The sequence below is a fragment of the Panthera leo genome, chromosome B3, assembly GCF_018350215.1.
Source record: "Panthera leo isolate Ple1 chromosome B3, P.leo_Ple1_pat1.1, whole genome shotgun sequence".
Classification (NCBI taxonomy): Eukaryota; Metazoa; Chordata; class Mammalia; order Carnivora; family Felidae; genus Panthera; species Panthera leo.
The window spans coordinates 125,304,587-125,316,371 of NC_056684.1; the positions used below are offsets into that span (position 1 = coordinate 125,304,587).

At 42.6% G+C, this 11,785-nt stretch overlaps 1 long non-coding RNA gene across 1 annotated transcript; it reads left to right on the forward strand.

Annotated features, from left to right (window-relative positions):
- The first annotated feature begins 438 nt into the window (after positions 1 to 438).
- LOC122221395 lies at positions 439 to 4,902 on the forward strand. The gene is made up of 3 exons (XR_006203185.1): positions 439 to 520; positions 1,637 to 1,776; positions 4,451 to 4,902. It is a non-coding gene; the product is annotated as an uncharacterized LOC122221395 (long non-coding RNA).
- The last annotated feature ends 6,883 nt before the right edge of the window (positions 4,903 to 11,785 follow it).

The following is an 11,785-nucleotide window of genomic DNA, read 5'->3' on the forward strand; positions in this document are numbered from 1 at the left end:
AAACCTACTATAAACATTATTATTTTTTCTTCCATAGTCTTCATTTTCTTCTTGTTCATGCTATTACCTATTAGTGGTAATTTTATTTATGTTGTTAATTTTTAAAATGTCAGAGAGAAAACTTATAGGAACTTTGGTGCAGGACAGATCTGCCTGTCACATAGTAGCTGTTCAATAAATATTTGTGGAGTAAATTGAATGAATGAATATGAATGAGTCTTGACTCTTTCACTTACTTTGTTATCTTTGGAAGTTATTCAAATCCTTTTTTTTTTAATGTTTATTTATTTTTGAACAGAGAGACAGAGTGCAAGCGGGGGAGGGGCAGAGAGCGAGGGAGACACAGAATCGGAAGCAGGCTCCAGGCTCAGAGCTGTCAGCACAGAGTCCAGCGTGGGCCTGAAATTCACAAACTGTGAGATTAACCTGAGCCGAGGTCAGACTCTTAACTGATTGAGCCACCTAGGCACCGTGGAAGTTCTTCAACTCCTTAAAGCATTGTCTTCATCCATATCAAGTGGTAATACTCTTGCTCTGAGGGGTTGCTCTGAGGATGCGTGGTCAGGGATGTGTGCAGTGTCTGGTGCCCTGTCTGACCCTTAGTTCTTACTCTCTCATGACAAATCATTGCCACAGTTGTCCTTCTCCCCATTGTCTCCATTCTATTCCTCTTCAATTGTTTTCTTTACTTCTAAATAAAATGCATTATTTCTCCATCTTCCCTTGGTCAGAAATGTTGTCTATGCTTTACAGCTCTTCTCAAGGAATCTTTCTTTACTTAGTCCTCTAACATTTTATTTCTGTCTTTCTTGTGGTTCATTATGACATGTGTAAATGTGTGTGTATATGTTGTGTGTGTGTGTTAGACCCAGTCCTCTTTTACACTGTAAGTTCTTTGAGGCGTCATTTTGGTTTCTTATCTGCTAGTCCAGTGCCTGCCACATAGTAAATGCTAAGTTGTAAATCCTATGATGTAACGGAGACCATGCTTATGTTATTTAGTATTATTTCTCCTGAGCCTACTCTTATGTCTGGCATATAGTACATATTCAGTAAATATGGGATTGGGTAAATATGAAGTAGGCAGTAGGCAGAGGTATTTAATGTTGATAATTTTGGCCACCTTTCCATTTTCTTTCCATCCCTCTGTAATTTTTGATTATTTAAATCCATTTTTAAGTATTGGACCAGATCTCTGCCCTTCCTGTCTAAAGAACTACATTTAAGTTCCTTTGTGGCTGACTTCTACTTCCTTGTCAATTTAAATTCCTATCACACTTTCAATCTTAGTGTGCATTTCAGGTTCCTATTTATCAGATTATTTCCAAATTCCCCAATAAACTCTGCACTCTACTCCCATGAGGTTTGCCAATGCTGTTCTTTCTGTCTGAAATATCATCCCTCCCATTCTCAACGATCACCTTCTCTAGTCACCCTCGTGGGCAAGACACCATGGTGAACCTCTGATCCCCTCCTATTCTTAACTGTTCTCCGGCAGCAAATTTCGAGTAGCTTTATCCAGTCTTTATTTAATCTTTAGTTAATAACGAGTGAGTTATTTGTTTATAACTCTTCTAGTCTACAAATTCTCAAACTCCATTGTGCAAAATAATTACGCAGTTTGTTAAAAATGCAGAATCCTGGAACACAGTCCCCTGTGCTCATCACCATCATAGTGTTACTCCAGATGTAATTCAGGGGTTAACAATGACGATGCCTAGGACCCATCTCAAGCATATGGAATGAGGATCTCTGACCAGAGGATCTTCATTTGCAGTAAGTATCTTTGAATTGCACTTAGAGCAATACAGGGTCAGTGATGAGCATGTTGAGTCTCCAGAACCTCATAAAGTCTGGCTCTCATGGGCCTGTAATCAATGAAGGGGACAACTGTGAATGTCTCTAAGTCAAGCAACAAAATTATGACTCAGGCCTTTGCCATGTGGAAAGAGATTTCTAACCACTTGAGGAGAGGAGGGCAGTCACTGCAGAAAGTGGAGACAGGCCCCTAGCCCAAGTTGAACTGCAAACCCACTTCATCAGCAGAAAACTCTTTGCTGCTCTCGTGTTCATCTAACTTGAAGAATAAGAGGACCAGTCCAGGTCACGCGGTTAACGGGAAGGCTAATATAGGCGGCAGTAATTGATGATTTACTAGATCAAAGACCTTTAAGCCAGGCAATAGCGATGACCCTTGCTTATTGATTATCATCCAATAGCTTTAAATTATCCTCAGTGTCCTAGGAGATGCACAGAGAGGGGCTGGTAAAGAAAGGGGCTTAAAGAAAAGTCAATAAGTCATCCCTCGACAAGTTAAAGGCAGGAAGCTCGGCATGCACATTCCTTTCAAGTGCACTTACAAGAAGGAGAGAAGAAATGAAATAGGCTTCTAATTATTCAAATTGGACCTACACTCTCTGCTGAGCAATGCCTTAGCTAGCATTCTTCTTTCCTGCGAGCTGTCGGTTAGGCCAGGAGAAGGAGATTAAACATGTCAGCGATAGGTGTGGAAATAATTGGGGGCAGTAATTGGGAGAAATCCGGGCACCTTGATTGTGACTGCTGTCTGGTTTTCTCTTTCAAAATCTAAATTCACATTAACATGTTGATGGCCTCATCCAAACTGGGTAGAATTTATTAACAATAAAAGTAATTACAAAAATGGCTTGCGTTTAGATAATCAGATAACAAGCTGCAGCCTTGATTCTAGAGAGGCTTTACAAAATGGATAACCTAGTCCTGTTTCCATAAAGAAATTCCTCATTTATTAGTAATTTATTTTTATTTTTTTTTAGTTGAATTCAGGCTTAGATCTGGTGTCTGTTTTTCCAGTCTGAGAGTGTGGATTTCCCCCCACCCCCAACAGCTGGAGTTACCAGATACACTTGTTATTTGTTTGAGAATGTTTGGTGTACTTTCTATTGAGTAGATATTCAGCAAAAGTTAGTTTCATCTGAGTATTTCCCTACATAGAATTCTGAAGAAGTTATCATTCCACTTTGTGGCTTCTAACCTAGTTGTTTTAAAAAACGATGCATATAGTTCTTTGAACTTATTTTTAACGGCTCAGAATTCTACCCTTTTGAAATTTTCTCCCAAGAAGGGAACTGATACCAATGATATTTGCACATTTTAAGTATTTTATTTTATTAAAAAATTTTTTTAAATGTTTATTTATTTTTGAGAGAGACAGAGAAACAGAACGTGAATGGGGGAGGGGCAGAGAGAGGGGGACACAGAATCCAAAGCAGGCTCCAGGCTCTGAGCTGTCAGCACAGAGCTAAATGCAGGGCTCAAACCCACGAACCTTGAGATCATGACCTGAGTTGAAGTCAGACGCTTAACTGAGCCATCCAGGTGCCCCACATTTTAAGTATTTTAAATTACATTTAATGTGAATGAAAGCATCTGTCTTGTATCATAGAAATTCTAAGCATTAGGATTTAGAAAGAGACATTACTTTGGGGATTGGAGGCTCTTTCTATTTAAATGTATATTCAGGATGGATTAGCTTGTTGCACTGTGGGCAGGATACCCTTCCTTGCCTCTTTGGGGAAGACATGAAAGGAATGTTTTGGCCCTGTGCTAATTATGATGCTATTTTACATTGGCCTAGTACTTTCCAGTTATGAGCTGAGTTTGCCCTGATGATCTCATTAGAGCCCTCCAGCAGTCCTAGGAGGAAGTGAGGGCACATGTTTTCAGTCTTGTTTGGCTGAGGAGGAAATGAGGCCCAGAGAAGTTGTGACTGATCAAAAGTCAAATGGTGGCACTGGGTCTACAGTCTTTTTAATCAGAGTCAGGTCTGCCCTCTTCTCCCTTCCCCTTTCCCTCCCTGCCTGCATGAAACTTTGTGCCACACACTGTGCAGACACCCAGGGATTTTCATGAGCTTCCCTGGAACCTGGCATATAAAGCAAGTTTCCTGATTCAAAGGGACCTACAATAAAGTAAAAAGGGACACACCAAAAATCAATCAAGGGCACCAAAGTGTTAGAGAGGCTGTGGCATAAATATTTACAGAGAGTCGTGGGAGAAAAGGGGTAGTGTTGGTCACTTGGATTTGGGACTGTGGGTAGGGAGTGGTAATGCACTAGAAAATGCTTCATGAGACAGCAGAGTTCTAGCAAAGTCTGCAGGAAGAACAGGAACCAGACAGACCTAAAGTTGGCCTTTTGCAAAGTGTACTTCCAAGAGAAACTACAGAAAGGGTTCCACTGCCAAGTACTTTTGTGAACTATAGCGTACACTGTATTGGAAATTCACAATTCTTATTAGGATATTGAGGACCTAGAAGCCCTTCCAAAAGAAACCTGCTTAACTTTGTATCTTCCAGCCAAAGTGTGGTATTATAGAGCTTTCAAAAGATGTTTTTGGAGAAAAATTAAAAATGTCTCGTAGTGTAATGTATAACTCTGGAAAGTGCTAACTTTGATCCACTGGCATGCAGATCTGGCCGTGTGATGTGCAAAGCTGAAGATCAGTGGAGACCAGCCCTCTTGGATGACAATAAGCCCTGAATCAGATAAACTGGAACACCAAAAATTTTGCTGTCTTATATTTAATGGTGAGCTGTCCCTGAGGGAAATAGCAGAGGAGGAGGAAAGCCAGAGGGGCGTCCTGATTTTTATTTCTTCCATCTGGCAGTGTAGTTAACTCAGGAGCATTCCTCACATGGAATCGTGAAATGGTGACAGAGAGGTTACTGGGGGCAAATGGGGTGGAAGGCTTGATCGGGGGCAGAGGTTACCTATCTTGGGGGATAAACATCTCCTCTTCCTTTTAGATTATGCTCTCGGCCCCTCTCCTCTCGGGCGAGACTCGGTTGGATAACCTGGGGAGTGTTCCCCACTATCTTCTAGGAGAGCACATTTCAGCTTTGTCTGTCTTCTCCTCTTTGCCTTGTCGACTTATTCAAAATCTAGTCTGAGAGACTTTCCTTCCCCACCATACCTGAAACAGACTATCATCTCTCATTGCACTGTGATTCTGTATTTTCTTTAAAGATCCTCTGACGGGGCACCCAGGTGGCTCAGTTGGTTCCGCGTCTGACTTCGGCTCAGGTCATGATCTCACAGCTCGTGGGTTCGAGCCCCACATCGGGCTCTGTGATGACAGCTCAGAGCCTGGAGCCTGCTTCAGATTCTGTGTCTCCCTCTCTCTCTGCTCCTCCCCTGCTCACACTTTGTGTGTGTGTGTGTCTCTCTCAAAAATAAATAAACATTTAAAAAAAATAAAGAATTCTGACATTAATAGGTTACTTCCACCAGATAGGAAACTTGCCCTACCTCTGAGCCTAGGATGGTGCTTGGCATATAGCAGGGCCTCAGTATTTATTGAGTAAGAATGTGAACGCTGCCATTTTTTTTTTTTTTTTTCAAACACATACATAGATACCTGACTCTCATTTGGTAAGTGAACAGATACAGGAGAAGGGGCAGAATGGAAGAAAAGTCACCTTGACTGGACTAAACCATTGTGTTACAGGCTTTTCCTAAAATGACTCATTTAGGGCTCATAATGCTCCCCATGAATGGTCATTATTATATCATCACCATTTTTCAGATGAAAAAACAGAAGGTCGGAGAGGTTTCACTTGCCCTAGGCTACTTGGGCATGAAGCACAGAGTGTGAGGTGCTCCTGGTGTATCTGAGGTTGCATGGCTTCGATCAGGCTTCTATTGGGAATCTGTTGAAGCTCTTGTTACTGATTGGTATTAGATTCTCCTTATTTAACATCGGACTCTGGAGGAAACCATGGATTTCTACTAATTTCTTCATTCTATTTATGTGGCCTCTGTTAAGATTCCCTGTAAATTTGGCAATATCAGATTACGCGGAGGGGTTTTTCTGAGGGCTGACGACACAAAGCAACTTCATTTAATACCGTTCCTCTTCCGCACTGGATCTGTTTGGGTAAAATGTACAGTTCGAAATTTAAGACGGATCCGTCCCCTTTTGAAATACTTGTCATTCACTAGATGGCACTGTTATATTAACTTTTTCTATTTTCTTGTCCCATGTTAACAACTTCAAGGAGTGTATTTACTGTGATTCTAGAGCTGTTGGGCTATCCTGAGTTTCCAGATATAGGTAGAAGGGCAGGGTGGAGACAAGCAGATATTTCATATATGTTTCATTACTATGGATCCTAAATCCCCATTTAGATTTTAGGACTGTAGCAAAATTGTAGTTTTTGTGGCAACACAGTAAGAGCTGTGTCCATTGACAGACTGAAAAGTAATGTCTTGATGGGCATTGTGAGACCAAAATAACAGTCTCACTGGGTTATGAGAGCTGTGTAGTGGCACCAGTGGGGACAATTTCTGACATATGCTAGAGGCAGAGGCAGAGAAGTATAAACAAACCTGAGTGCACAGTAGATGTTCTCAACAACCCAGAGAGTGAAATCATCACTTTAAGCTACTTACGTTTATCTCCTCCCTCCAAAGCCAGATTCCCTTGTAACTTCCCTGTTCCTGCCAGTGCCGCCATCATGCCCCAGTCATCTGGAAAAATGTAGTTCCTGAGTGATTCCTTTCCCCTGTCCTTTTTCAATATCCCAAATTGTTTACTTTCTGGTCTATCTCCTTGCCATTGTTTGCTTTCCATTCCCACCATCATGAATCATAGTTGGGGTCCTTCTCATTGACCCCCATTTCATAGTCATCCCTGAATCTCCTTCCTCTACACCACTGGTAGTCTGTGATGGGAACATGCTTCGTAATGGGAGTCTCGTGCTCATGTGAGCGAAACTTCTTGGCAGGCCATCTAGGGCCTCCCTCAATCTGATCACAATTGACTTTTCAGTTCCATCTCCAATTCTCCTAATTAAAATTTAAAAAATGAATGGAAAGCCTACAACCCATTGTATTGCACGTGGTAGGTACCAAGTAATTGGTAGCTGCTGCTATACCAATGGCCTCTGTTTAGGACTTTTTCTCTGCTAGGGAGGGAGAACACTCATTTGCAGAGCCTCCAGTAGATTCCAGATGAGGAGTGAGGCATGCATGCTGCATCTATTATTACCTGCTGATCACCATAACCTGCCCACCCTTGCAACCTGGTGAGCAGGCCCATGTCTTCCTTTCTCTTGGCTGTACCTCTCTCCATGGTTTGAAGGGTCCTTGGGCTAAGCATTCCTGCCCATTCTGAGACTACTCCCACCCTGTCATCAGGACCTTAGAATTCCTTGCTCAAGCCTCCCTGAGTCTACTTTCAGGACCTGCATGGGCATCTTCTTCAGGTCTTTCCTCCCGAGGTCAGACTGTGTTGCCTGCTGGCCCAAAGGGTGACTGAGGGGCAGTTGGTTGTAGCAGGAAGACATATGTGGACCGGGCTTCAACTGGGATGGCCTGTCACAGGTGTGTGAGGCCCCAGGCACTATAAAATGGAGCTGGGGCTACAGGGGGGAGCAGGACCTTCTCTCCCTGTGCTGCATGGTGGCGTTGGTTACCTGTAAGAACCTCGTGGTTTCAAGGTTAACTTCCCTGCTCTGTAGGGGAAACTGAGGCTCAGAGAGATTAAGTACAATGTTTCATGATTTGAATATGCAATTTTTCTTAAATTTTAGTATTTCTGAAATCAGGATGCATCTTACAAGCCATGACCTCTGCCTTGTTCCCAGTAAATAGTTGTGTGTCTTAAATTGATAGTGTCTTAGATTTGACAAAAGATGGGTAGCTTGACAGGTTCACGCAGGTCAGTGGTGGAGCTGGGATTCAAACTCTTGTCAATCTCATGCCAATTCCCATGGTCTTACCCACCTGCCTGAGCACATCTTCCTGAGGAACCTCACCTCTCTTTCTACTGTCCCATCTATGTCTCCTCACCATTTTGATATATAGTTGACCCTTGAACAACATAGGTTTGAACTGTGCATTAATCCATGAATTTTTTTTGATAAACACTAAATACAGTACTGCAGATGTATTTTCTCTTAAATTTTGTTTCTTTATTTTTTAAAGCTTATTTATTTTGAGAGAGAGAGACAGCGCATGAGTGGAGGAGGAGCAGAGAGAGGGGGAGAGAGAATCCCAAGCAGGCTCTGCATGGTTAGTGCAGAGCCTAACGTAGGGCTTGAACCCATGAACTAGGAGATTATGACCTGAACCGAAGTCAAGAGTCAGATGCTTAACCGACTGAGCCACCCAGGTGCCCCTCTTTCTTAAATTTTCTTAATAACGTTTTCTTTCCTCTAGCTTCCTTTATTGTAAGAATATAGTATTAATACATATAACATATAAAATATGTGTTAATCAACTCTTAATGTTATTGGTAAGCTTCCAGTGAACAGTAGGCTATTAGTAGTTAAGTTTTGGGGACTTAAAAGTTGTACATGGAATTTTGACTGTGTGGAGAGTCAACACGCCTAACTCCTGTGCTGTTCAAGGGTCAACTGTAGTTGGAAGGACACTACAGAGCACATGCTCACAAATTGGATTGGAAATGGGTCCTGTTGGTTTGAATGATATATTTGCCGATTCTTCATTGTGAGCTCCCAAGGAACAGGGGTCCATGTGTTTTCTAAATGTACATGTATAGTGATACAAACAGAGAATTCTCAAGTCAAGACTGGATTTGAATTCCCTCTCTGTTTCTGACCAGCATGGTGATGGAGGGAGATGCCTTAGTTTCCTTGTAACTCAGTTTTCTTATATGTGAAATGGGTCTAGTAGTACCTATCTCAGAGATCTGTGGTGAGATGTGAAAGCACTTGGCAAAGGGCAAGTGGCTCTGTTGGTTGAGCATCTAACTTTGGCTCAGGTCATGATTTCACAGCTCATGCGCTTGAGCCCTGTGTTGGGCTCTGTGCTGACAGCTCAGAGTCTGGAGCCTACTTCAGGTTCTGTGTCTCCCTCTTTCTCTGCCTCTCTCCCCCTCGTGCTCTGTCTCTCTCTCAAAAAATAAAAAACATAGAATAGAATAGAATAGAATAGAATAGAATAAAAGCACGTGGCAAATGGTTGATTCTCATTACACATTAGAGTCCTTCAGTTGAAGGACTGTCCTTAGCACAGTGAAAGCTAAATATGAATAAATTAATAGCTTGAGCTCCACATGAACTGATGTGTCAGACTTCTCTGAACCTGTACCCCACTCAAATATTCAATCAGCCATTCATTTTTTGTTAACCATCTACTACATATGAGGCATTGTGCTAGGCTATGGGGATAGAATAGTGAATAAGAGAATCAAGGTTTCTCATTACAAATTGCCACAGTGGCTGGAAAGGAAACAAAGGGGGAGCTAAGACAGAGGAGAATACAGAAGTGTGGTCAGGGACTCAGGGAAAGGCTGGCTGAGGAAGTTGTGTTTGAATTGAGTTGTGAAGAATGAGAACGAAGCATCCATGTAGCATGAGGAGTGCATTAGTCTGGATTCTCCAGAGACACAGAATGTATATATACATATACACTTGTACATATGTCCTACTGATGTCCTACTGACTGTCCTAGAAGTCTCACTGTTTTGGTTTATGGAGGGCAGCCCTTATTTAGGAAAGTATATATCCTCTGACTCCCATTGCCACAATCCACCCACCCTAGAGAAAAGGTACAGAAAATGTAGTTACCTTATCTCATAAATAATCCCATCTGCTGGCCTTTGTGATCTATGGCAGAGATACTCAAGACTGCCTATTTCACTGTGGCCAGACTTTTCCCACTTTTAACTTAAAGGTCTTTTTAAAATTTATGTGTTTGGGGTCTTTCACCAGGATTTCTCAGTCTTGGTGCTATAGATATTTTGGGTTTAGATAATCCTTTGTTTGGGGAGGGGACTGTCTTGTGCCTTACAGATGTTTAGCAGCACCCCTAGGCTTAACCCACTGGATGCCTGTGGGAGCCCCCTCCTCCTCTAAGTTGTGACAACCAAAATGTCCCCAGTCATTACCAAATATCTGATGGGAAGTAAGATCTCTCAAGTTGAAACCATTGCTCTAGTCTCCATGGAGATTTGCCACGTGCAGTCTGTACTTGGGGACACTTTTCCCCAGGACAGGGAGAGTAACCTTCATTGACCTGATCAGAGGAATCGGGAGTGCAGAGGCTTCTTATCTCTGGAGTTTCCAGTAAGAGGATTAGCCTGCCAAGGTGATTGGATTGCATTTCTAATGAGTCGAGCTGCCAACATCTGTTTGTGGTGATTGAGGACAGCTGTGATGCTGCCTTGGCTGAAAACTCCACAACCTTCCCCTGCCCCTCCAGGCATTTCGGCTGGCCCCAGCTATCTTGTCACATCAGCTTCTCACAGGAAGATGCTGGCAAGGTGAGGGCATTTGCTGAGAATGGTATCAATCCAGATGGCATCTTAGGTTTGACTACGTTGATGGGGTTGCAGGATCAATGTTCGCTCCTGTAAACTGCCTCCAAGATCTAGAAAAAAGCATGTGGTATAAAAAAGCAAATCACAACCAGTAATAATAACAGCAACACATATATTCATCTCACATGCGCTGTGTCCTGTTTTAAAGCTTTATTTGTATTATTTTCTTTATTCTTCAGAGCAGCTCTCTGACATAGGTACTATATTATTCGCGTGTTGTGGCTGAGATACAGATAACAAGTAGAATTAGGATTACACCCAAGCAGTTGATTCCAGAGTTAATGCTGTGTCCAGGCAATGTGGACTCAATTTTCCAAATTCTGTTTTAACTCTATTAAATTGTATACACACATTCATATTCATAACTAACATAAAAGTCTGGAAGCAGACATACCAAAATCTTAACAGTCAGTCTCTCTCTGGGTGGCTGCCTTAGGGGTGATTTTTTCTTTTTGGTCTTCTTTAAACGTTTAAATATTTTTTGAGTTTTCTGTATTAAGTATTATTTTTTATTGGAAGTTATATAGAAGTTCTTAAAAAATATATGCGGGAGAGGTGATGGGAAGAGGAGCAGTGAGCTAAGAGGATATTTTAGAAGCTGAATCCTCCCTGGAGGAGTGTGTTTTGGGGGAGAAGGGGGCAAGTTGACCACCCTGGGCGCTGATTTCTTCATGGATGTGCTAAATAACCGGTGTCTAGCTGAATGCACCTCGAATCACATTACATCTTACCCAGTGCATTCCAGACTTTTTGCTGGGGCTCTAGAATTTCTCTGAATCAACTTTTTTTTTTTTTCTTTCCCGGTCTCACTTGCTATCGCAGGGGCATTTTTCTGAGGGCAGCCTCTGGCAGTCTGTGTTCAGGTACACGCCTCCTCATGGCACTCCTCCATGACCAAAGGTCATGGACTGAGGGCTGCTTTGCAGGTTTGGTCATGCAAGGACAGTGAGGACCTGCCCTCAAGCATGGCTCTTTAGGGAAGTGTGATGATTTTCTTTCCTGTCTTTCTTTCTTTCTTTCTTTCTTTCTTTTTTTTTTTTTTAGAGAGAGAGAGAGAGTGTGTAAGTGAGTGAGGGGCAGAGAGAGAGAGAAAATCCCAGGAGAGGCAGAGAAATAGAGAGAAAGAGAGAGAGAAATGGGGCTCATGCTCACCTGATGCTGGGCATGAGCTCACCAGATGTGGGACTTGAACTCACGAACTGTGAGATCATGACCTGAGCCAAAGTCAGACGCTTAACGACTGAGCCACCCAGGTGCCCGAAGTGTGATGATTTTTCTAGCAGCCAAGTCACGGCTGCAGCTGCCACCATTCCTACCTCCTTTCTCCGTGTGCAGGGTGGAGACTGTCTCACACATCCGCACAGCTTGCCTGGGAGTTTAGATCAGTGTGTGGGACCACCCATAAGACACACCCACCCAGATCACACTTCTGCCGATCATTCTCCTGGAGAGAAGCTGC